The following is a 14,666-nucleotide window of genomic DNA, read 5'->3' on the forward strand; positions in this document are numbered from 1 at the left end:
CCCCATCCCCTCCCTTCCCCACTGTGTAAACACGCCCTGTGGCCATTTTAAGGTGGGAGATTAAGTCCCCTTGAATTCTGAGGGTCTCTAGGGTCCAACTAGACCACTAGGTACCTCCAGTAAGTGCCACAGAGCTGCGTTGCAGAGAGATGTAAAAAGGGGCACGGCCTAGACCACCTCTCTGCAACGCCGTGCAGTGGCGCTTACTGGAAGCACCTGGTGGGCTAGTTGGCCCCCAGGGTCCCTCAGGATTGAAGGGGAATTATCTCCCCAACTTAAAACACGACACAGGGCATGTTTGCACACGTTAACTCAGGCCCCGTCCCCTCCCTTCACCACTGTGTAAACATGCCCTGTGGCCGTTTTTAGTTGGGAGATTAAGTTCATTTGAATCCTGAGGGTCCCTAGGGTCCAACTAGCCCACTAGGTACCTCCAGTAAGTGCCACAGAGCTGCGTTGCAGAAGAGGTGTAAAAAGTGGCACGGCCTGGACCACCTCTCTGCAACGCAGCTCAGTGACGCTTACTGGAAGCACCTGGTGGGCTAGTTAGCCCCCAGGGGCCCTCAAGATTGAAGGGGAATTACTTCCCCAAATTAAAACGCGCCATAGGGTGTGTTTGCACACGTCACCTCAGGCTCCGTCCCCTCCCTTCCCCACTGTGTAAACACTCCCTGTGGCCTTTTTTAAAGTTGGGAGATTAAGTCCCCTTGAATCCTGAAGGTCCCTAGGGGCAAAATAGCCCACTAGGTATGTCCAGTAAGTGCCATTGCAGAGAGGTGTAAAAAGGGGCATGGCGTGCACCACCTCTCTGTAACGCAGAGCAGTGGCGCTTACTGGAAGCACCTGGTGGGCTAGTTGGCCCCCAGGGTGCCTCAGGATTGAAAGGGAATTATTTCCCCAATTTAAAACGCGCCACAGGCCGTGTTTGCACACTTCACCTCAGGCCCCGTCCCCTCCCTTCACCACTGTGTAAACGCGTCCAGTGGCCGTTCTAAGTTGAGAGATTAAGTCCCCTTGAATCCTAAGGGTCCCTAGGGACAAACTAGCCCACTAGGTACCTCCAGTAAGCGCCACAGAGCTGCGTTGCATAGAGGTGTAAAAAGGGGCGGGGCCTCAGAACACCTGTCTGCAACGCAGCTCCCTGGCGCATACTGGAGATACCTGTTGGGCTAGTTGGCCCTCAGGGACCCTCAGTATTGAAGGGGAATTAATTCCCCAACTTACAACTGGCCAGGGGGCGCGTTTGCAGAGTGCTGCAAGGAGGGGGCGTGGCCTCCGGCGCGATGCCAGTCTTTTATTTTTTTACATTTTTTTAAGAAGGAGGACTGTGTGGCCCCCCTTCTTTTTCTAATTTATTAGCCCTGGGACCCCATCCCCCAGGGCCTGCACCCTAATTTTTTTGGTTGAAAAAAAATAATTTGGCCCTCCCAAGGCCTTAATCGGCCCCGGGAACCCCAACCCCCGGGTCATGGCCTTTTTTTTTTTATTCTTTAGGAGGGGGGCTGCGTTGCCCTGCTCCTCAGGCCACTTATGGTCCGGGGGACCCCAGGGCCGGCCTTTGTTTTTTATTATTTAAAAAAAATATATATTTACAGAAACACCTTGGACATGCTGGACAAACCGTATTTACCTATCACCATGACGATTTGTGTGATATTCATTAAAAGGCGACTATGCATACAATGAATCCACGTGGAATGTATTTACACCGATAGTGAAGCTCTGACGTGTCTGACGCCTTACCGTGCCTAATCCCGGCGCCCCCGCCGGTGGGTACTCTCCAAGTAGACACCCTTGTCATTTATTTATACAAACATGGGTAGCTATTGACGGGCACATTTTATACACATGCACACCAAGCCATTCAAAGGGGATTTGACAAAAATTCGACCCAACTATGCAAGAAACCCCCCTCACGGTTAATAAAACACACATCCACCGCCGGATGTGTAATACTTTTTATTTTACTCTCTGGAAAGGAGACGAACCTCACTTGAGAGTCACAGCGTGCTCCTGGCTAAGCCCAATGCTGTGTTGCACCCACCAGTGCCCGCCGAATGCCACACACCTCTATGTTGTATTCCACCAGCTAGTGCGTATGCTATGACACTCTCTAGCCCATGTGCACTGTAACACCACCCCGTGAATATGTCATGCCACACTTGCCTTCGCACGGGTTATATTGCCCCATCTAACGTGCCTTCCTCGATGCCTATGTTCTAACGCACAGCGCTATGCCATACATATTACAATCTGGGATCCAGATCTTTGTCACAGTGCATATGCAACGTTACACTCCCCAGCACATATTTTATATTACAACTTTAGAGACTAGTTAGGTTACACAACACTGCCCTGTGCATATTACACTCCAAGGCGCATATCGCATAGCACGCGCTAGTGCATGTGCTATCTCGCGCTCTCCAATGAATCTGTCATTGCGCACAATGTATTGCATATTATATTTCACGCCCCGGTTCATCTTATATCACACTTTTTGGTGCATAGTTTATACCATATACTATATCTAGTTTTCATTTTCAATCGTGCTCTCAGGACTATGTTCTATATAACACTGCGTCCACCTGCCCTTTTCATGGGCATTACATTTTGCGATGGGGGGTGGAGGGTCAGGGGGTGTTTCTGCCAAGTGAGCCCGGAGTCACAGTCACAAACGTCCTCTTCTTCGTGAATAAAAGTGAGATTATGCTGCATACTTGTTAATATTTTAAGTAGTTCGCACAGACACACATTTTAAAAACAATAAAGTTCCTAATACCCACCTTCTCTGAACAGTTAGCTTGCTGCCCCATCCACCTCCTCCCTATCCTCTGTTGTCTGAATCCATGGACTTGCCTCCTCCCTCCTGCCATGCATGGTCTGATGCGCTGCCACTGCCCTCCATTTAGCATGATGTACCAGTCCACTCCTCCCGCCCTCCATTGCCCAATTCTATGGCCCATCATTGACCTCCTGCTTAGCCTCTGTGCTTAGCTTGCTGCCCCTATTCTCCTTCCCCCTGCCCTCCGATGTCTTTGTGCATGCCCCTGCTCCATCCTTTTTGCCCACCATGTTCCATGGACCTGCCACTCATATCTACTCTGAGTGTTCTGTTGAGCTGCCACTCCCCTCCCACCTGCCTAGCATTGTCAGATGACTGTAACCTGTCCCTCCCACCTCCACCCTGCCTGTCCGCATGCCATGCCCCTAACCCCTTCCTCCTGTCCTCCATGGTCCATTTTACTGCCACACCCTTCTGTCCTCCTTGGTCTGTTGTGCTGCAACTGCTCCTCCTGCCTGCCCCGCGCGGTCTGTTGTGAGGCCCCGTCCCCTGAACTCTCTTGTCTGTGCCCAGGTCCTGATCCTCCCTTCTATCCTCCATGGTCCTTTGTGCATGCCCCTGCACCCTCCTTCTTGCCCATCATAGCCATTGTGCTGCCACTAACCCTCCCGCTTGCCATGCATGGTCTTCTGTGCTGCCATGGCCCCTCCTACCTTCCCTGTGTGGTCAGCTAGCTGCCCCTGACCCCCTCCCACCTTCCCTCCATGGTCTGTGTATATGCCATCATAGACTCACTGTTGCTCTCCATGGTGTGTCTTGTTTCTAGTGCCCATCCTGCCTGACCTCCATGGTCATCTTGCTGCTCCTGCCCTGCCCTCTTGTCCCCAGCCTTCTGTTTCCATGTGCAGACCCCTATTCCCTCCCTCCTGGCTTGTCTGTTCCATTGTAATGCCCCTGATCCGTCCCTCCTGCCCTTTATGGTCTGTTATGCTGCAGCTTTCTCTACTGTCTGTCCATTATGGTCAGCTAGCTACCATTGCCTCTTTCCCCTCTGTTGTCCATGTGCATGGTCCTGTCCCCTCCCTATTGCTTTCTATGGATTGTTGTGCTGCACTCCCGTTCCGCATGTCCTGTGTGATGTATTGTGCTGCTGCAAACCCTGATGCCTGCCCTGTAGGGTCAGTTTGGTGCACCTCTCCATGTCCCTCCTGTCCTCTGTTATCCAAGTCCATGTCCCTACCCCAATTCCTCCTGCCTACCATGATCCAATGTACCATACTTGCGAACATTTTGAACTTGGTAAGAGGAAGATTTTGAAAAAAAACTGGGGTATTGATTTTCCCCTTTGAGTCACATTGAAAAAGAGGAGATTGTAGACAGGGGACAGATCAAATAAAGCCCATTTGAGCTTAAAAACATTGGACGTTTCCTGGCTGAAACGGGTCTGTTGGCATGTATGGTTGTACCACCACTGCCTCTTCCTTCTGCCCACAATGGTCTATTATATTGCCACAGCCTCTCTTGCCAGTCCTGTATTGTTGGTTTGTTGCCCCTGCCCCCCTTTCCACTGCCCTCCATAGTCTGTTGTGCTTCCACTGCCCTTCCTGCCTGCCCAGTGTGGTCAAATTGTTGCCTCTGCACTCTCTTACCTTCCTTCAATTTTCAGAGTCCGTGCCCCTGGCCTCTGCCTCTCAACAGTATCCCAAAGAACAACTAGATTGCTAACATTCTATATTTATTACAAAAGTGTGGAACGCCTGACCTCATCTTGATGTAATCAAAACTGTAATACCTAGAGCATTTCCTTTAGAAATTACATATATGAAAGGGTCTTATTTGCATCAACATTATGGTTAGTGCTCTAAAAAACTAAAATGAGGACATATTTTCTGAGTTTTCAAATAGTGACAAAGAACTTTTGAATTATTTGTAATCTTTATGTTTTTTTATCCAGTTGACCATTTGATTAAATGTTGCACCTAGGGGAGAGGATGTGGTGTTACTTCCAGAGCTGCAGACTTTGCAACTGGGGAAGCAGGTTGGAGTTTCTGCTTCAGCTCAACATTCTGTGATTCTGGTCAAATCACCTAATCTCCCCATGTCTACAACCAAAATGAATTTGATCTTGTGTGATGTAACCAATGCTCATGTAAAGCACTCCAATTCTTACAAGTCTGCACTATATAAACCTGCAAATACACAAAAAATAAGTGTTTTGCACACTTCTGTCATTGGGCTATATTTGGGCTACACCTGGGTGATTTTGGGCTACATTTGGGCTCTTTTGTCTCCGGTGGCCATCTTGGGAGATTTATTTGTTATGAAGTTTCCTAATTTCCTCATTTACTGCAGTCTCCTCAGTAGGAAATGCTTTCAGTTTTTTACTTTGATTCCATCAAGAAGGTATTCAGATATGTCACACATTTGCCATCAATTCTGAATGTTAGCACTCTAGTTGCTCATTAGATCACTTTAATAAAGCTACTGCTCACCACATAAGTCTGCTGCTGGTATTAAAAGTGCATGTTTTAGTGTGCATATCAGAATTTTTTAATGAAATAGAAGAGGATTTGAGAAGCCACTCAAAATGTGCCCTCATTTTTCTTTTTTCAGCACTAATCATAATTTTTATGGCAAAATGAACCCCCTCATTGTGTTCCTTTTTAAATTAAATGTTTTAAGTGTTACCAGTTTATTCCAATCAAGATGGCTTCAGGTGTGCCATACTTTTGTCATAAGTAAGACACTCTGGGACATTCTGTCATTGGGCTATACTTGGGCTACATCTGGGTGATATTTGGGCTACATTTGGGATCTTTTGTCTCTGGTGGCCATCTTGCGAGATTTATTTGTTATGAAGTTTCCTAATTTCCTCATTTACTCCAGTCTCCTCAGTAGGAAATACTTTCAGTTTTTTACTTTGGTTCCATCAAGAAGGCATTCAGATGTGTCACACATTTGCCATAAATTCTGAATGTTAGCACTCTAGTTGCTCATTAGATCACTGTAGTAAAGCTACTGCTCACCAGGGAAGTCTGCTGCTGGTATTCAAAGTGCATGTTTCAGTCTGCATGTCAGAATTTTTTTTATGAAATAGAGGATTTGAGAAGTCAAAATGTGCCCTAATTTTTCTTTCTGCAGCACTAATCATAATTTCTATGGCAAAATGAACCCCCTCAGTTTGTTCCTTTTTAAATTAAATGTTTTAAGAGTTACCACTTTATTCCAATCAAGATGGCTTCAGGTGTGCAATACGTTTGTCATAAGTAGGACTGTTAGCGCTCTAGTTGTTCTTTAGAACACTCTGGGAAGCTGCAGTAGAACACAAAGGAATCAACTGACAGTCTCTGCCCTTGTGGGATGTACATGTTTTACTGAGAATGTCAGACTTCATTCTCACATGACTGAGAAAGATCATGTGAATTTACTGAATTTACAGAAAATATGCTCTGTTTAGCTTATAGAACACCTTCCAAACCTCTGTGGGAAAAGCATGAGAAAATAGTTTTCTCTCAAACATGATTCATGATATCACAGCAGAAGGCTTTTTCACATGGTAAAATCACCTTAGAACACACCACAATTCCTAAAATGAGTATGGTACCATCAATAAATGATTTATAATGTAACTAAAGTCTTAAAACCTTCTATTAACTGCAATGCTTTTTAATGAGGTGCTATCATGTATACTGGTCCCAAGATGGCTGCCAACACTTCTTGGATGAAGTACTGACGGCCAATCAGATCTCACGATGAGATGTGTGGTTAGGCTCCGCCCAGATATATCTATCTTTTTAACTCTAATTTTCTCAGGAACTACTGAACGGATTTACACCATTTAAGCAAAAGGCACGAGTCTGAACTGAGGACTACCTCTTTGCCAAATTTGGTGTAATTCAGTTCAGCAGTTCGGGCTGTAGCTACGTCAACAGGTCCTATGGGAAAATGCATGGGGAAAACGCGTTTTGGGACCCCCCTTTTTTCTCGGCCCCCGCTTGATGAATCACCGTGAAATTTTCAGGATAGGAGCGGACCAAAGTTGGCCAAGAGTTTGGAAAATTTCGCGAAGATTTGTCGATCGGCGCCAACGTTATTCCAAATAGAATGGTGCTGATTTCCTATGGAAAATAGGTCCTAACTATAACTACCTACTGGCGACTGCCAGTAGGTAATATATATATATGTGTATATATATATATATATATATATATATCACAGTTAGGACCATGTTTCCATAGGAAAAGTGTTTCTTGACTTGCCTACAAGTTTGGCGCTGTTTGACGAATCTCCACAAAATCTTCTTAAAATAAGTGCGCTACTAATTCTAGTAGTGCTTAGAAAGTTTTGGGGCGATTTATCAAGCAGGGCCTGAGAGAAAGGGGAGGTAAAATGTTAATACCCATAGGGATTTTGAACAAGACTACAGCCCAAACTGCTGGATGGAACTACACCAAGTTTGGCAGAAAGGTAGCTCATGGTCCAGACAGAGTTTTTTTGTTATTTGGTGTAAATCCGTTCAGTAGTTTCTGAGTTATTAAAGGAAGAACACATTTCTATATATAGGGATGCAGATCCTCAAAGGATCCGACAGTCCCCTTGCTGATATCTGATTGGGTTGCAGCACTTCAACCAGAAAGTGGCAGAGTGCCACTGTGCCACTGTGCACCTTCCACATGGCAGTATGCCTCTCCCGCTCCCCATGGTCAAGTGATCAAGTGGAGCAGAGAGCACACCGCATTAGTAACCCCTGTCCACACAGTGCAAGCAAGGAAAATTAAGGTGTAGGCTCCTGTGCCTGCACACCAATGGTGTTGCTCCGGTGGGGAGCTAGCTGATGTAGCCAGGAGTGGACTCCCACTACTCACCCCCCAAGAGAGAAACTGGGTGTCCGGTGGGGACTGGCACTTGGTTTAAAAGAAAAACAAAAAGGGAAAAGACAGCTGCAGAACGCGGCTGTTCCAGAAGTTATGTATAAAAATATGCCATACGTTTCAGTGAGCGATGTAAATTATGATCCCAGGAAAAGTTTGCTATTAGACTAAGTACTGTGAGCTGGAGCTTTTGCTCTTTTTATTTGGGATGGTAAGGATCCCTTGTGTTTTTTGTCCAATGGCTGCATTTTGTGGCTTGAAGAGTGTTAAAGACAGACTCAAACACATGTATATTGTTATTTTTATTAATAGTGCTTTGTTCATGATATTGTAGTGGCAATACTAATGAACATTACAGTGTGTATTAACCCCTTCGATGCTCATGAAGGAGCGGTTCCGTCATGAGCATCGGTTGGGCTGTGCTTATGACGGAACCGCTCCGTCATGAGCACAGCCCCTGGGGGAAGCGCTGGTGCTCCCTCCCTGGGGCATCGATCGTGCCCCCAAAGAGCGGGATGGCAGCGGAAGAGATTCCGCTGCCACCCCGAGCCCCCCCACGCTTCCCCATGACGTCAGCACGCACAGCGCGCGCCAACGTCATCAGGAAGCGCTGGGACGCCTGGAAGCCATTTGCTTCCAGGCGTCCCAGCAGCAGGTATGTTGGGATCTCTGGTGGGGCCGTGGGGGCCGCGGGGGTGATTTTCTAAGTATTGAGGCATCGGGGGAGAGGAAAGAGTATTTCCTCTCCCCTGATGTCTCAATACAGGGCATTCCTGCAGCACGATCGCGCACAGCGTCACGATCGTGCTGCAGGAATGCCACCACTAGGCACCAGGGATGCTTTGTTGTAATAAAGGAAGCGACCCCTTGGGCAGGGGTCGCTTCCTAGGGCCCCATTATGTTTGGAAGACTTTTCTGCCCCCTCTGGGGGCAGATCGGTTTAATTCTTTTGCCGTTTCCGCTCCCAGGAGGGGCAGAAGAGCCCACTAGACACCAGAGATCTGTTTGATATTGTATGAAGCGACCCCTTGGGCACGGGTCGCTTCCTGGGCCCCCAATTGTTTTTGAAGACTTTTCTGCCCTCTCTGGGGGCAGATCGGTTTAATTTTTTTGCCGTTTCCGCTCCCAGGGGGGGCAGAAGAGCCCACTAGACACCAGGGATCTGTTTGATATTGTAGGAAGTGACCCCTTGGGCAAGGGTCGCTTCCTGGGCCCCCAATTTTTTTTTAAGACTTTTCTGCCCCCTCTGGGGGCAGATCGGTTTAATTTTGTTGCCGTTTCCGCTCCCAACGGGGGGGAAGAAAAGCTCACTAGACACCAGGGATGTGTTTGTTATTGTAGGAAGCGACCCCTTGGGCAAGGGTCGCTTCCTGGGGGCCCAAATATTTTTCAAGACTTTTCTGCCCCCCCTGGGGGCAGATCGGTCTTTTGTATAGCCGTTTCTGGTCCCGGGGGGGGGGGGGCAGAAGAGCCCACTAGACACCAGGGATGTTATTTCTTTGCGTAAAGGAAGCGACCCCTTGGGCAAGGGTCGCTTCCTGGGGGGCCAAAAAATGTTCAAGACTTTTTTGCCCCCCCTGGGGGCAGATCGGTCGTTTGTGTAGCCGTTTCTGGTCCCAGGGAGGGCAGAAAAGCCCACTAGACATCAGGAATTAGTTTAAATAAAAATAGAAGTGACCCCTTGCTTCCAGGGTGCAATTTTTTATAATATGTATTTGGCCCACCCGCCCCGGGACAGAGTAGCCTTTTTTTTCCTGCTGTTTTCTGCCCCACCTGGCACACACCCCGGTTGACCATTTGGGTAGTGACATAGCATGTTATAATGTTTATTGTTATATGTTTTGTGAATTGCAATTGTAATGTTTTTTTTTAACTTTTTTGTTCTAGGTGAAGGCGTTTGCTCTTTTCAGTTTGCCGTTTTGTTACTGGTGGTTCTGCTGTTTGTGTAGTTTGGTAAGAGACTTTTTTTGTACAATGTAAATGTGTTTGATTTCTCTGCATGAATTTGTTTTGCAAATGGTGTAATAATAGCAGTATGTTTGTTTTTTGAGTGTCAAAAACTTTTTGCATTGGTGCTCGATGTGTATTTTGTTGTCTTGTGAGTCATTTGTTTTTTTTTCTTCTTTCTAGTTGGATATCGTTGGTTTTTGCTGTGTCACTGCAGAGTTGGTTTCTGGTGAGTGCAGCTATCTCTTATAATTGAATTGTATAGTTTTTGAGTACATTGATCTTTGTGATAAAGGTACACATTTCTTTACTTACTTGGTTTGCACATTGTTGGTTGTTGTTGACTTGTTTGTGCAGTCTTCTATCTTAGTAAGTATAATGGCTAGCCGCAGGATTACTGCTCAGCAGGTTGTTGGTTTGCTGTTTGAGTCTTCCTCTGACCATGGTTCAGAGACTGACTCTGCATCTGAGGGAGAGGAGGCAGGGGACGATTCTGTCAGTGAGTTTTCTCTCCGTATGGAGTCATTGGATGATGAAGATACTCTTAGTGCGGATGAAGTGCCTGTGTTAGAGGAGGAGACTGATGTGCCGATAGTGCGGCAAGAGGCGTCTGGGCTGCAGCCTGGGGCTGCAAGGATTCCCGTTGGTGTAGTGCGGCAAGAGGCTTCTGGGCTGCAGCCTCTGGCTGCAAGGCTTCCCGTTGGTGTAGTGCGGCAAGAGGCATCTGGGCTGCAGGCTGGGGCTGCAAGGCTTCCCTTTGAAAGTGATGACCTCTGGGTTGCCCCTGGCATGGTGCAGCCGGCATTGCCAGAGTTTACTGGTGTTCCAGGGTGTAGAGTGAATACTGAAAACTTTTTGCCGGTAAATTTTTTTCAGTTGTTTATGGACGATGTGTTTTTGGCAGAGATTGTTGAGCAGACTAATTTGTATGCCGAACAGTTTTTGAGGGACAACAGCGCCAGTCTTAAGCCACACTCTAGAGCTACCCGGTGGACTCCCACAAATCTTGAAGAGATGAAGAAGTTCTTGGGTTTAACTTTTTTGATGGGCTTGCTAAGGAAGCCATCAATGTCTTCATATTGGTCTAGCAGTCCCTTGATGGCAACGTCTATTTTTCCGGCAGTCATGAGTCGTGACAGGTATTTGCTTCTGCTTCGGATGATGCATTTTGTTGATAATGGTTTAGCGTTGCCACGAGATCACCCTGAGTGTGACCGTCTTTTTAAGATTAGGCCTGTCCTTGATCACTTTGTTGATCGATTTTCTGAGATTTATGCTCCTGGGAAACAAATTGCAGTGGATGAGTCTTTGGTGTTGTTCAAGGGCCGCTTGTTTTTTAGGCAATACATTCCTAGTAAGAGGGCACGCTATGGAATAAAGCTGTATATGCTGTGTGACAGTAGGACTGGATATGTCTCTAATTTCAGGGTGTACACCGGTAAGGAATCCAGGATTAACCTCCCTGGTTGTCCGTCCACTTTTGGAGTGACTGAGAAAATTGTTTGGGAACTTGGTAGAGGATTTTTTAACAAAGGCCACCATTTATATGTAGATAACTTCTACACTGGTGTGCGGTTGTTCAGGGAATTGGCCAAAGTGGACACTCTTGCTTGTGGCACAATCCGCTCTAACCGTAAAGGTTTCCCGAAAGAACTTGTTTGTCAAAAGCTTGTGCGGGAACAGTGCAGTGCGTTGCGTTGCCAGGAGCTTCTTGCTGTGAAGTTTTCAGACAGGAGAGATGTCTACATGCTGACTACCATCCATGATGAAAGCACTGCACCTGTGACTGTTTGGGGTCAGGTCGCTGAAGCGCGCAAACCTGTGTGCATTTTAGACTATAATAGGCACATGGGTGGTGTTGACAGAGTAGATCAGAGGTTGGAACCTTACACTGCTCTTCGTAAGGCTTACATTTGGTACAAGAAGTTGGCTATCCATCTTTTCCACTTGGCAATGTTTAATGCTTTTGTTGTGTTCCAGGATTCTTGCCCTGAGTCAAAGATGACTTTTGCTAAGTTTCAGGAGTCTGTAATAGGCAGCCTTGTTATAGTGGAACAGGCAAGTGTTCCTAGAGTTGGAGTGGTGGAGGATGTTGCTAGATTGAAAGATCGCCACTTTCCAGATCACATTCCTCCCACACCCTCAAAAGATTTTCCCAGTAGGAGATGTAGAGTCTGTTGGCGAAGAGGTACGCGGAAGGAGAGTCGTATGTATTGCCCCGACTGTCCTTCTCAACCTGCACTGTGTGTCCCTGCTTGTTTTAGAGCGTACCACACGCGAAAGAATTTTTGGGAGCATTCATGAGTGGTAAAGTGAACTGCCTGGTCTGTATTCTTTGGATAATTTGATTCTGTTTCAAGGTTGGTGTTAGTGCACTATATTTAGTTGCTGATTTTGTGTTTGAAGATTTGTATCTATTTGCGATTTCTTTGTGTTTTTATTTTTTTCGAAAAAAATCCTAAATGTGATGGCGGTGTGTGTAGGTTGGCGCTTGGCTGTTGGTGTGTGTGGACTGGCACTTGGTTGGTGGTGTGCGTGGAATGGTGCTTGGCTGGCGGTGTGCGTGGACTGGCGGTGTGCATGGACTGGCGGTGTGCGTGGACTGGTGCTTGGCTGGTGGTGTGCGTGGACTGGATCTTGGCTGGCGGTGTGCGTGGAATGGTGCTTGGCTGGCGGTGTGCGTGGACTGGTACTTGGCTGGCGGTGTGCGTGGACTGGTGGTGTGTGCGGACTGGTGCTTGGCTGGTGGTGTCAGTGGACTGGAGCTTGGCTGGCGGTGTGCGTGGATTGGCGATTGGCTGCCGGTGTGGCTGGACTGGCGATTGGCTGGCGGTGTGCCTGGACTGGCGCTTGGCTAGCAGTGTGCGTGGACTGGTGTTTGGCTAGCGGTGTGCGTGGACTGGTGTTTGGCTAGCGGTGTGCGTGGACTGGCGCTCTGCTAGCGGTGTGTGTGGACTGGTGCTCGGCTGGCTGTGTGTGAGTAGTGACTTTCTGCTGGTCACTACACACACTGCTAGCTGAGTGCCACTCCACGCAATCCTGTGTAGTTGCTGTGTCAGGAATGTGGGCGTGTGAAAGTGATGGGCCCTTGAATGGCGCTGTGTGCTGGTGTGAGTTTTGTTATGTGATGGGCCCGCGGCTGGCGGTGTGAATGGTTTTGTATGTCTCACACGTATGAAAGGTGTATGAATGGCCTGTAAAGAGGTTGGTGCCTTGTCGTGGCTTTACAGCTCACGAGCTGTGAGTCAATGGTTCAGTTTCTCGCCCTTTCAATTATTACCAGTGCATTTCATTTTTGTGAAATCACTTGCTAATACAATTGTATCTACTGAACCATCACTCACCCTCGTGCCAAATCCAACCAGTATGTGTGTGTGCTTGCGGATTAGATGGCTGTGCAGTAATATTTGTCTTTCTGAAGGAGGGTGTACCTTGTCCCTTTTTGTGATTTTTGTAATGTGTTGCTTTTGTGCCTGGTGGTGCGAATGGTCTTGTTTGTATCAGGTATGTAAGGTGTGTGAATGGCCTGTAAAGTGGTTGGTGCCTTGACGTGGCTTTACAGCTCACGAGCTGCGAGTCATTGGTTTGGTTTTTTGTGAATTTAATTATTGACAGTGCATTTCATTTTTGTGAAATCTCTTGTTAATAAAATTTAATACACTGAACCATGACTCGCCCTCGTGCCAAATCCAACCAGTATGTGTGTGTGTGTTTGAGGAATAGATGGTTGTGCAGGAATCTTTGTCTTTAGTTTCTCTGCCAAGGTACACTTTCCATGTAAGAATAACCCACCAACTGTAGATATTGTCGAAAACCCATGGGAGTTCATGGTGATGTCTCTCTTGTGAATTCAAAAAGTTTTTTTATCCCCAATGTCCTGCAAACCTCAAAATGTCTGCCACATTTTCATTGCTATATTATTCCAAAATTCTCACGCTGTAGGAACAATAGTTAATCTGGTTTTGCAAGGGGGGTCAATTTGGTTTTTGGCTCGGTGCTCAGCGGCCATCTAGGGAAACCTACCAAACTAACACATTTCTGAAAACTAGACACCCGGCGGCTTCCAGGGAGGTATGGCTTGCGTGGATCCACCAACGTTTCCTTACCCAGAATCCCCTGTAAACCTCAATTTTTGCTTAAAAAACACTTTTTTCACACATTTTGGTGTGGGAAAGTTGTGGCATCACCGGGCTCACACAAATTTACCACCACCCAGCGTTCCCCCAGGTCTCCCGGTAAAAATGATGCCTCACTTGTGTGGGAGGCCCAAGTACCCGCGGCAGGCAAGGGCCCAAAACGTAGCGAGGCGACATCAAAATGGCCTATCGCCAAACCACCTGGTTTTGCAAGGGGGGTCACTTGGGTTTTTGGCCCGGTGCTCGGCGGCCATCTAGGGAAACCTACCAAACCCACGCATTTCTGAAAACTAGACACCCGGCGGCTTCCAGGGAGGTATGGCTTGCGTGGATCCCCCAACGTTTCCTTGCCCAGAATCCCCTGCAAACCTCTATTTTAGCTGAAAAAATCACTTTTTTCACACATTTTGGTGTGGGAAAGTTGTGGCATCACCGGGCTCACACAAATTTTTGGGTGGTGGTAAATTTGTGTGAGCCCGGTGATGCCACAACTTTCCCACACCAAAATGTGATTTTTTCAGCTAAAATAGAGGTTTGCAGGGGATTCTGGGTAAGGAAACGTTGGGGGATCCATGCAAGCCATACCTCCCTGGAAGCCGCCGGGTGTCTAGTTTTCAGAAATGCGTGGGTTTGGTAGGTTTCCCTAGATGGCCGCCGAGCACCGGGCCAAAAACCCAAGTGACCCCCCTTGCAAAACCAGGTGGTTTTGCGATAGGCCATTTTGATGTCGCCTCACTACGTTTTGGGCCCTTGCCTGCCGCGGGTACTTGGGCCCCCCACACAAGTGAGGCACCATTTCCTGGGGGAACGCTGGGTGGTGGTCAATTTGTGTGAGCCCGGTGATGTCACAACTTTCCCACACCAAAATGTGTGAAAAAAGTGATTTTTACAGCAATAATAGAGGTTTGCAGGGGATTCTGGGTAAGGAAA

The sequence above is a fragment of the Triturus cristatus genome, chromosome 7 (assembly GCF_964204655.1).
Source record: "Triturus cristatus chromosome 7, aTriCri1.1, whole genome shotgun sequence".
In the NCBI taxonomy this organism is placed as follows: domain Eukaryota; kingdom Metazoa; phylum Chordata; class Amphibia; order Caudata; family Salamandridae; genus Triturus; species Triturus cristatus.